The sequence below is a fragment of the Protopterus annectens genome, chromosome 12.part0 (assembly GCF_019279795.1).
Source record: "Protopterus annectens isolate FY-2018-M chromosome 12.part0, PAN1.0, whole genome shotgun sequence".
In the NCBI taxonomy this organism is placed as follows: domain Eukaryota; kingdom Metazoa; phylum Chordata; order Ceratodontiformes; family Protopteridae; genus Protopterus; species Protopterus annectens.
Genome location: NC_056746.1, coordinates 1523247571 through 1523259291, shown reverse-complemented (window position 1 = coordinate 1523259291; position 11721 = coordinate 1523247571). Strand labels below are relative to the sequence as shown.

The 11721-nt window shown below is 39.7% G+C and overlaps 1 long non-coding RNA gene across 1 annotated transcript in view; it reads right to left on the bottom strand.

Annotated features, from left to right (window-relative positions):
- Nucleotides 1-3522: 3522 nt before the first annotated feature.
- LOC122817271 overlaps nt 3523-11721 on the bottom strand; it is a 165437-nt gene continuing 157238 nt past the window's right edge. The window contains exon 4 of the long non-coding RNA XR_006367189.1: nt 3523-6215. This is a non-coding gene — a long non-coding RNA (uncharacterized LOC122817271). The remainder of the gene's footprint in view (nt 6216-11721) is intronic.

The window sequence follows — 11721 nt, the reverse complement described above, 5'->3', positions numbered from 1 at the left end:
CCCCTTCAAATCAGTAGTAGTCAGATACTTAGACCCACCCAGCTGTTCTAGGGGTTCCTGATTATTCTCCCAGTTATGTCTCCCTCTGTTTATTGCTGATAAGGGTTGTCTTGTTTAACAAAATTTGGGATGTTAAAGAAGAAGAAAAGGCAGCATGCAAGCTCATAATGGAAATGATGCTGGATGCAGATATCTCTGTTCTCACTTTATGATCATGTTGATGAGCTGTGCCTATAACAAGCTGCACTGTGCCCCAGTCCCTCTCTCTCTAGACCAACGTGAGCAATGCAGCCCCATCGTGCTGCAGTGGAGCATATCCTATCTGTTCCCAAATGCTTTGGACATGAACACAAGTCTTTAGTAGTTCATTGGATCCTAGTTACTTCCCAGCTTGTTAGACATATTCCTGGAAAATTTATATCTTAGCTGATTTTTTTTGCCTCTTTACCCTGCAGTCTCCATGATAAATACAGTGGTAAAATGCCCCTGTATCCTGCTATTAAAGCTGTCATTATCAAACCATAATGTAGTACATATAGAGGTCATTAGGGTGTGGTCCACAGGTGGGAAGACGTGTTCATTACTGTGGGGTATAGTGTTGTTTATAGTCCCACTAATGGCTACTTCATGAGTTGTATACCATCTGATGTGTTTCTTTGATCGTATAGTACAATGTACCATAATTATATGAATAAAAATACCCCCAGGAGAACCCCTGGTGTCCAGCACTGACCCCCCCCTTGCTAACCTCTCCCCCAAAAAAAACATTTTCCTCCTTATCCTAATATTGGCAAGGGCAAAAGGTAGTGACTCTCACAGCCCTCTACACCTGCTGTAGGGATCAGGTGTTAATTGAGAGGAAGGATCTATATCTCCATATTGTAGGCAGTGTTTACTGCAGGGATCAGGTGTTAGTGGAAAGGAAAGATCTGTGCCTCACTGCAGGCAGTGTGTATTGTACGTAGAAAGAGTAAGTGGAGGTGAAAGAACTGCTAATCCTGCACTGAGGGAAGCACTTAATTATGGGTAACAGGTGGTCTCAGATGGGGAGGGCAGGCATATTTCCACATTGCTTGACATATTGTGAACACTGTTGTTTCTTACTACCCCTTTTCTATCTGTATTTACTTTTAATATGCATTTTTGTTATTGTATGATGCATTTTTATGTTTGTTACCAATTTTTTTTAATTATATAGTGTAATTTGCTTCTCTGGAGTTTCAGAATGGCTGAAAAGGGTCACTTGACCAGTCCATTTACCAAATTTTCAATGTCATCTGTGTCAAGTTATATGGTACACCAGTGCTTCACCGTATACCGTAACACTCCTATATGGTACAGCAGTGCTGTAGTATATACTCTAATACTGTTGTATGTGCTGCAAAGTATACCGTGACACTGCTGTATGGTACAGCAGTGCTGCAGTGTATACCTTAACACTGCTGTATGGTATAGTAGTACTGCAATGTATACCCTAACACTGCTGCATGGTACAGCAGTGCTGCAATGTATACTCTAACATTGCTGTATGGTACAGCAGTGCTGCAATGTATACCCTAACATTGCTGTATGGTACAGCAGTGCTGCAATGTATACCCTAGCACTGCAGTATGGTACAGCATTGCTCCAATGTATACCCGAACACTGCTGTATAGTACAGTAGTGCTGGGGTGTACAGTGCAGTGTCAACATTAATTGGACTGCAAATATCACCATTCCACACAGGCATAGCTATTTATCCTTTGGCCATTCTGTCAGTATTGTGTGCCTCTTTGACAGTATTTTATGAGGTTTTTGGTACTGGAGCTCTGCAGTATTCTAGCATCTAAATAAGGAGCAGTGAAACTTGGTGGGTTTAAGGTGGTGTCATGGGACCTCCATGGATCTGTCTGGTGTATGAAATGGGTTATGGAGTCGTCTGGGTGTACAGCACTGCCAACAATGTGTGTCTATGCTTCAGACATGTGGGACTAGGTAAGTTGGCCTTCACTAGAGACACCATGTGGTCTGTGCAGTAGTTGATGCCTGTCTGAGAGGGTAGACTGCAGTGAACCACATACAGAACCAAATGCAGGCAGCAAGTGCTGACAGAGAATAAAGGGTTGTCAGTCTTTAATTGCAGACAAAATGTACTGCAGAAAGCAGGTATTAGAGTGGAAGTGGTTACCACTCCCACAGTTAAGCCAACATCTACTACAGGAAGCAGGAACTGACATTGGAAGAAAGATTTTCAGTCTCACACTGCAGCATCACTTGGTATAGGGAGAGGCTTCCAATCTTACACTGCACCAGTATATCATATGTAGAGGTGTTTTCAGTCCCACACTGAAACAGCATCTGCTGCATGGAGGGACTTTCAATGCCACACTGGTGCAACACCTCCTCCAATACCACCAGTCCCATAATGCAGCAGTACCAGTACTGGATTGGGCTTCCAGTCACATGCTGTAGTGTTACCTCTTACAGGAAGGGGTTCCCAGCCCCCACACTACAACAGCAGCTGTTACAGAGAGGGGCTTCCATTCCCACAATGCAGCAGCACCTGTAGCAGGGAGGGGCTTCCACTCTTACACTACAGCAGTATCCCATTTACAAAGGGGCTCCAGGAATGACACTGAAATAGTACCTACTTCAGTGAAGGGGGAGCCATTCACACACTGCTACAACACCTTCTCCAGTAAAGGGCTTACATTCCCACAGCAGGTTATAATTTATGGTGTACCACTTGTATTTGAGAATATTGACTATGTTGGAACACTGGGTGGCCACGGTGGTGTAGCAGTTAGCGTTGCCACCTCACAGCAAGAGGTTCTCTGGTTCGATTCTTGGCTGGGGTGCTTTCTGTGCAGAGCTTGCATGTGCTCCCTGTGGTCGTGTGGGTTTCCTCCGGGTGCTCCGGTTTCCTCCTACATCCCAAAGGTGGATTGGACACTCTAAATTGGCCCTAGGCGTGAGTGTGTGCGTGTGCCTTCTGTGGAAGGTTGGGCACCGGGCTGGCAACTCAACACTGTAAAACTCCACTGCCAGTCATGAGTGGACAGGTGATCCGCTGTGGCGACCCCTAACCGGGAAAAGCTGAAAGAAGAAGAAGACTATGTTGGAACACTAGTATAAAAATGGCTGCACCTGATTGTGCATACCTGTGGCAACCTATCTGATGTAATGGCACAGTCCTCTGCCACGTGTCGTGTAAAGCATCCTCAGTCTATCCTTGGTGTATTGATGCTTCTTGTAAATTGCAGGGTCATGGCAACAAGCTTCCCTCATGACTGTGCTGAAACAATTTGATCTGTGCCAGGTGTAGACTTTTAACAAATCTTACAAATAGTGACTGTACATTACAATACCAGATGTCATGCATTACTTATTTGTTTAGGTTTGTTATCTGGGTTAGTATGTTGCTGATCCGCATAGGCTTTTTCTACCCAGTGTTACATAAAGGCAAGTTACAGGTGTTATTTATGAATTGTTTCCTGCAGCATGATTCAATCTCTCCCTCTTATCTAGACACTTATAAAAATGTTTTAGGAGTTAAGCATTTTATTTGCCACAAATATTTTAATTGCTGTGCATACATACATGTATATGAAGTTACAGGTGCCAAACATAATCAGTGAACAGAGATACATTTCACAAATTATTTGGTAAGAACTATAAGCTTTTTCACGGGAGCAGCTTGAAATCTTCTCCCAACCATGAAACATCCAAAGATGTGGAAGTGATTTAGCACTCACACTTCTTGGTGTCCCATCCTAGGTGCAGTGCAGACTGCACTACTGTTGTCTGGCCTCACCCTCAGAACTCCAGGAGATTCCTATAATTAATAACATTCATTTTCATTCTCAGCACTACAAGGTTGGTATAGAATGGGTGTACAAAAATTTTACTGGCTGCATATTACACAGTCATTACAATCTGGACACTTATTTCTGTAGATGAGTTAAAGATCATGTTTAAAGACAGAAAACAAACTTTTTTCCAAACAAAAAAGTGTGTGCATGCATCTTTAAGCATGTGAATATGTTTTTGTATGAAAAGAAAAGTGCATTTTGGAGCCTTTACAAAATACAAACTTCAAAAGATTGCTTCCAAATGCAGAAGACAAAACATACTGAGCCGTGTTTATGGCATGAATATTCATGGGGAGGCAAAAGGCACTTCTGTCATTTTGGGTTCCAGCTCTAGTTAGTAGGGAGGCAATTGTAAATTTGTTATGTAATTGAAAATCTGACACAAAAAAACAATCATTAGTGCAAACACTTTTTCACATGAATAAAGATGCATGGGAACACTTTTTTACAGAAAAAGAAGAGGTTGTTTTGTGCCTTTAGACAAGATCTTTAGTGATCTTCAATTAAATATAATTTAATAATGTAAAATGTATAAACTGCACCATATTGCTGTACAGCCGAGGTCACAAAACTGTAATAAAGTGTGTGGTAAAGATTCATTCTGCAGTACAGCTCTACCCTATAAGGATTGTTCATTATGATCTAAAGCACTGTTTGCAAACATAAATGTCACAAAGTAGAGAATTCTGCCATATAAAGTAAAACTGCTGGTTGCCCAATCCTGTCCTGGATAAGGCTATTCTGCGATCTGATTCCTCAGAAACTGATAACTTTCAAAGGAATCAGAAATTCCTTGGTAACTAAATGCACTGTTTTTCACAATTTTCCAGCAAGCATTCTGTCTCATTAAAGTGCAGATGCACACTCACAAAAAGGAATACTCACACAATGATGTTAATATAGATGAGTAACAAAATAAGGCAGTTAATTATTACTAAGAAAAAAGAATATCATACTGCATATCTATCCTACTGTTGTTTGAGAACAAAGATGCTACTACTGTATTTAAATGGGACAGATAACAGGCACTGCAATAACTGATCAGTGTCATGGAAAAGCAGTTATTAAACAATGAAGCTATGTTGTACCATTTCCATACAGTGCTGCTCATTAATTATCCAAATAAATGCAACACTGCAAAAGTTCTAATTGATAAGGACCGAACAATATGATAAAAATAAGACCATCTAATTTTAAGTAATTATTTAAAGTTGTTACAAAACCACTGTGTTGTTCTTAAAACGGTAATCAAACTCGGATGTAAACATCACCATAGTTTGAGCAGAGGCAGTGCGCATGTAAATAACAGCACACACCCATGATGTAAGCTGTAGTACTACATGTATACAGTGCAGTCAAGCACTAGATTCTAGAATACCGAGTGATATCGCTTCATGACACAACTGAAGTGTCTTTCACCTGTTGAGCCTACATTCATAAATAGTATTATGATATCAAGCCTAACATAGAAACAGAACTGAAAAAGTATAGTATTTTAGGAGAAAATACAGTACCAGTTTAGATATACAAATGCATTTTCTACCATAGCTCTTTTATTTAGGCATCATCTGTTTCAGAGGCTCTGCTTGTACCAGTTAGTCAGTGTCACTGAGTATTGTGCTCTACCACTTTGCTGACAGCAGTCTCAGCCACTGATAAGGGGTTAGACTTTAGATTAGTTGTTGGCAAGACTCTTGACAGCTCATGTAAAGACATAAATCACAAACAGTCTTTCATTACAAGGACACAGATTCAGTAAAAAATTAGAAATGAGCACAATGAAAAAGCTAAACACTAGCAGTAAGAAAGTAGAGAAACATAACTGAAATTTGTTGAAAATTAAAGGAGTCACCAGTGATAGTTTAAACAAAGATTAACTGTACTCAGAAACAGAAGGCGTGGCACGTGTTAGACAAGCAGAACTAACCAGTATCAGTCACAAACCATTTATGCTTGAGTTTAAAAGGGTGGAGCTATGCACACTGCTTTAAAGCAATAGCCATGGCTTTGAATGATTTCCTAAATACATCTAATGGTAATTCAGTGATAATGCTGTACAGTGCATTGAGCAGACCTTAAAGTGATTTGGTGTACATTCTTCACCAGAGCTTTCCAGCATTGTGCACAGTTAATTTCATATCCAACTTCTTGTAACATGACCACAGAAACAGGGACCACACAATATTAAGATGATAATGTTGATGGTGTCTGTGATCTTGTGGATTCCTAAATACTTAAATGATGGAAAGTACAGTAGTCTTCATTTTCCAGGTGTCCGAGGTCAGAAGCCACGTAGCAGTGTGATCAGCAAAACTGGATGGTTTCTACCCATGGAAGTAGATGTGATGAAACTCCTTTCTACTCCTAATTTCAGAAAAAAAATGTGGTAACTTAATTCAATAGTTTCAAATAAAAGCATATTTAAATCTCGTTTTACATATTGTCAAATTATGATGTTTAAATATTATAACTGATTATATCTAAAATAATTTCAACAAAAGATTTTTCACTAAAATATATCCTCATAACACAGAAATGATGATTTTAAATGTTCTTATTGATTATATATGAAAAAAAATGTTCACAACATATTTTTTAGTAATATATATCCTCTAAGACTCAGGCATTATTACCTTAGGCATAAATTCTATGCACATTAGGTGAGTGCAGTGTATACCAGTTTCAGACAAAAGTGGTACTCGCTAGGGGATCTTAGATGCCCAGTAGATGTCCTTTTGTTCTAATGGCACTTGTGAATAAAAACTCAAAGTACACAGCAGAATCTGGAATTAAATTTTCTGTGCAGTCAAAGCCTTTCCATCTCCATCAAGGCCTTTTTCCAGTGCACCCTGTTACTTAGTATGATCAGCTCTGACATTGATGCACCTTGGAGAAAAGGCCATTCACCCAGCAGTGACCTGCATTTCACCTACTGTGCATGTTGTGATTTGTTTCTGTGAAGCAGTTAATGTACCGCCTATTCCTGCTTGTAGGAGGCCAAGAATGTCCCTTGAAATATTTTCCCAATTGTCTGGCAAAATGCTTTAAAAGCCAAATCCCTTTCCATATAGGGACAAAGCGCTGACTATGACTCAGATAATATGAATTTGATTAGTGGCTTCAGCACCTGGAGGTCTGGAGTGTGGGGGAAGGGAGCTGTGAACCTTAACTTTCTAACCTTTCTCTTGAGAGAGAGGAAGAGCATGTACTAAAGATGCACTCTTCATGGCAAGAATCTCTCATGTAATCCAGGGTTCACACAGAGGTGCATGTTTAAAAGGGGGACAGGGCCAACTGATCATGTCACACAGAAGTGTATTTGTGCATCACAAAGGCCCACTGCATGCCAGTTCTTTGGACTTCATTGAGTATGCACACGTAAGGAAACTTAAAGATGAAATCTTAGTTTTCTTTGCTACCTCACCTCTAGTGAATGAATGAATGAATGAGCCATAGGGCTTTTTCCTGTAGGAACAAAACAGGTTTGTATGGTGATGGGGGAAGTTTGACTGTCTGAGGAGGATAAACTACTTTAGAACACTCAGCAATTTACTTCAAACAGTTAATTTATATAACTGTCTGTACTATTATTAATATATGCATTTTTTTCTTTCATTCTGTTATGTGTTTTGAAACACTTTTGCTCTTTTTTGAAAACTCATAAAAAACATAATTATCATATGATGAATAGATTGCTTTTTAAGACTGAAAATGAAGAGCATTTGAAAAGTATGGCATATACAAATAGGCCATCTGTCTTTCATTATTCAATCTGATACAATGAATTACTTGACAAATGGTTGTGAGAATTTAAAGACACCCATGACACATTTAAAAGCATATCCCCTATTTTCCACAGAAAAGAGCAAATTCCTTGGTCCCCACTGTACCATAATCTTGCACATATGGGTTGTAGCCAGTATGTCTCCTGACACTTTTGTTGAATAAAATGGAAGTTGTGAAATATTGTCAATTATACAATGACCCCCCCCCAATTAATATTACAAAATGTGCACATAATTGGCCAGCGTGCCCGTTGTAAATCCCACAATATACCAGTGGAAAAAGGTCCGGTCACCCGGACTTTTTTCCGTTGGTATAAAGCGCTCAAAACATTTTTTTTAACAAATAAAACAAAGAAAAAACGGAGCAACGGAGACTTTCTTTTCTCCGTTGCTTCCATTTCAAAACATTGATGTGTACTGGGTGTGCATGGGATGCAAGTCCCATACGTATGCTCAGTACATCAAAACAAGGAAGCAGTGTACCACAAGCAGTGGAAGAACAGTAATGCGCCGTTATACAAAGACATTATTTAAGAAAAGTAAGTTTTTTTTTCCTTAAATAATGTCATTGTATAATAGCAATAACCGTGACTGTGGTATATTGAAATTTACCCACGGTTGGCTTTATTTAATCACTCGGACTTCACCCTCGGGATTAAACCACACCAACCATGGGTAATTTTTCATTATACAATAGAACAATAGAAAATATATAGATAGATATATAGATGTACAGACATAGAGATATATTGAGAGATACAGAGATAAATGTGTATTTTTTGTGATTAATATACATCTATGTATAGGATAAGGTCAGAACATCAGTCAGTTTTTAGTCAATTCAGGACTTGTAAATCACAGCTCGCTGAGTCCTGATTAATCAACTATGTAGAAGTAGGAGAACAGGGCTTGCACCCCTACAAGGCCTATGCTACAGCCCATTTTGGTGATTCAGTGGACTACAGTAACTTGGCTGATGCTTCATTTGACAAATGATGATAGACTGGTATATAGATAGACAGATAGATAGACAGATGCATGTCTCTATATGTGTAGGTGTGTGTATGCAACAATGCATGGTGGGAGGTCTGCTTGGTACAGATATTAGAACATGCCCAGGGTTGTTTTGATTCATGAACCCAGAAGTTGAGTACCTTACAGTCCCTGGGTGTGCAATAATATGTGGCACTTCGAAAATGGCCATCAGTAATTTTTGCAGTTTAGAAGTTATGTTTAGTAGTTTATATATGGTAATTATGTTTTCTAGTGTTTATTAATGTAAACTAGTTTTCTGCCATTTTTATTAATTGGTACCTATGCAGTGTTATAACTTTTTAACTGTGTGGAATTTTGGTCTGAAATTTTCAAGGTAGTCATTTAAGTGAAACTTCTGCCAAACTGTTGTATGGTGTTGCACAGTTTATCTTATAAATAGCTGTTAACATTACACATTGTCTCAAATGAGTTCTGGCAGGTGAATGAGTCCAGTTGAAAAGACTTAACATGTCTGTAGCACAGTCCTTTAGAAAAATGTACACTTCTTTCCAGGTAATACAATTTCAAACATATTCAGAACAGCAATAATTCTGGTGGCAGCTTCAAGATCTTAATGACATGGATATTTAAGTGGTAGTGCCACATCATTTTTAAGTTGTTTTAGTTGATGATGTGCTTGTTGCATTCTAGAAATATCCACAAGGGTAATCATTTTAGTGGCAACTTCTGCTCTTCCCGCACACAATTTTCTTTTTAAGTTTGTTTAGCTAATAGCATCCTTGTTGTCTTTATTTAAGAGTGTTTCTGTGGTAATTTTTATATGTTTTATCTCTATTTTGATAGGCTTTTCTATTCATGCAGTGTTTTATTCTTAGATCAAAGAATGCCTGGCGGATTTTTCGTAGATCATAGGAGCTAGAAAGCAACTGAACCGTGAGGCCCTAGAAACCTTGCCAGTACCTACAGTTAGGCCTTGCCTCCCGTTTCAAGGAGGGCCAGGCCAGTTATACAGGGTGGAATTTATGAATATCTATTCAGTTGTCCAGCTTCTTTTTAATAGCAGACACTGTCACACTGCTTAACTTAGAAAGAAAGTTTGTTTCAGAGAAGAGATAGGTGTTGCATGACAAATCTGTCCCTCCATCTTGTCTTTTTTAACACCTTTATTGAATTATCACATAAGACATAGACAAACATATATTTATATAAAAGAAAACAAACCATGTTAACATGTTCACAGTTACAAACATTATACATCACATATATTGTTTTATACAGTTACCATCAATCCAACAATACATAAATTGTTCAATTTCTGCCTTTCCTTAAACCTCACTCCACCTCCAAAACATTATTCTGCTTATAGTGTTCTCACAATTTCCATTTTTTCTGCGCAATTTGTACCTACCCTTTTCTAAAGTTCCCACTCCCAGATGTTCTTCGTGTTTCACTGTTGCAGTCATCACACTTGGGTTATCTGCCTGCAGGTATCCCTCAGTCGGCCCGAATACCAGAGTCTTGGGATTTCTGCATCGGATACTGTCGCCTCTCCCATGATGTCAGGACATCAGGGGTATAAAACATGCAGCCGATGCCATTACATCAGCTTTTCTTGCCGCGTAGGAGCCCGAAGCAGAAGCACTTCGCAAGTGAAGGTCAGCCGCAACCTGAAATTTTCGTTTTTCGAGTTTCAAGCCTGAAGTTTTATAAAGCTAAGTACCCTGTTGGGGATCCTTTTTTCTTGCTCTAACAGATGTCAGAAAACGTTAGCAATTGTCTTGCCTGTGGAAAGCAAATACCTCACAGAGATTTTCATTCTTACTGCATCACCTGTTTGGGCCCAGACCACGACGTTCCCGCTGTCGGTTTTGTGCCTTGTTTAACGCCCAAACTATTCATCGTCAGGCTATCTTTGTCACTAAATTCTTTTGCTTTCATTCTCCGTATTCTGAAATGGCTTCAATAAGCCATCCGACTACTGATCTTCTGAAAAAACATAAGGATAAAGACAGGGACAGACCACATAGACCAGTACTCAGTGAGGTGCCTTTGCAGCCCCTGATACCCAGATTCGCAGGCCTCTGCTGAGACCCATTCGGAGTCCGGTATGCCACAAGTTGCTTCTTTGACTATGGAACCTGCAGATGTCTCTACCTTGGATGGGTCCGGAGCCGCTGTGCAGGCACCGGCTTCTGAGGATGTAGTCCAACCTTCTGATGTAAGTATTAAACTGACATCTTTTTTTTTTGACTAAAACTACCGAGTTTCTCAGGCCCGGAGTTCACACTACGCCTAGAAAACTGACGGCCAAAGCGCATGATCAGGCTCCCATGCCACGGAAACAAATGCTTAGAATGGCTGAAGACCTTATAACTTTAATTAAGGGAAGCCAGCCTTCCCCCCTATAAGACAAAGGATTGATTTTCCTTCTGATTCTACAGATCATGAGTCCAATGACTCTGATCCCGCTGATTACCAGGACTTTCCCTTATCTACCTATGAGGATTCAGATGTAGAGGATTCCATTCCCTCTGCCTCCCCTCCAGAGGACTTTTCTTTTGGTGAAACCTTGCATACCTTAAGAGAGCATTTCCACTGGGAATGCCAGGACTACCCACAGTCCAAAAAGAGACTCAGAAAATTTTTAGACTTGCCTCAGCACAGGCCTCTAGCTATACACCCTGTACTGGATATTGTTGATGATGTCTTCGTGGCATCCAGTCTTACCACCAGCTCCTAGAAAGCCTGACAGGTACTACAGAGTACCTGACACACACAAATTTCTCTTTAAGAATCCCACTGCGGATCCAGAGACCATTTCCCAGGGACCTAAAGGTATTAAGGTCACTACAGCCCAAAACCCTTCCCCTTCGGACAGGGATTCTAGAGCTTTAGACAGATGGGGTAAAAAGGTATATACCTCTGCAACTCTTGCCATAAGGCTTTAAATTGCCAGTTTCACAGAAAATGTTGTTGCTTCCAGATTGTGCAGAGAATAAAGATTTACAAGAGTTAATGCATTCTGCAAACCAAGTTAGTAAACATACTTTGCAGAGTGGTTTTGATGCCTTAGAAGCATCTTGCAGGGC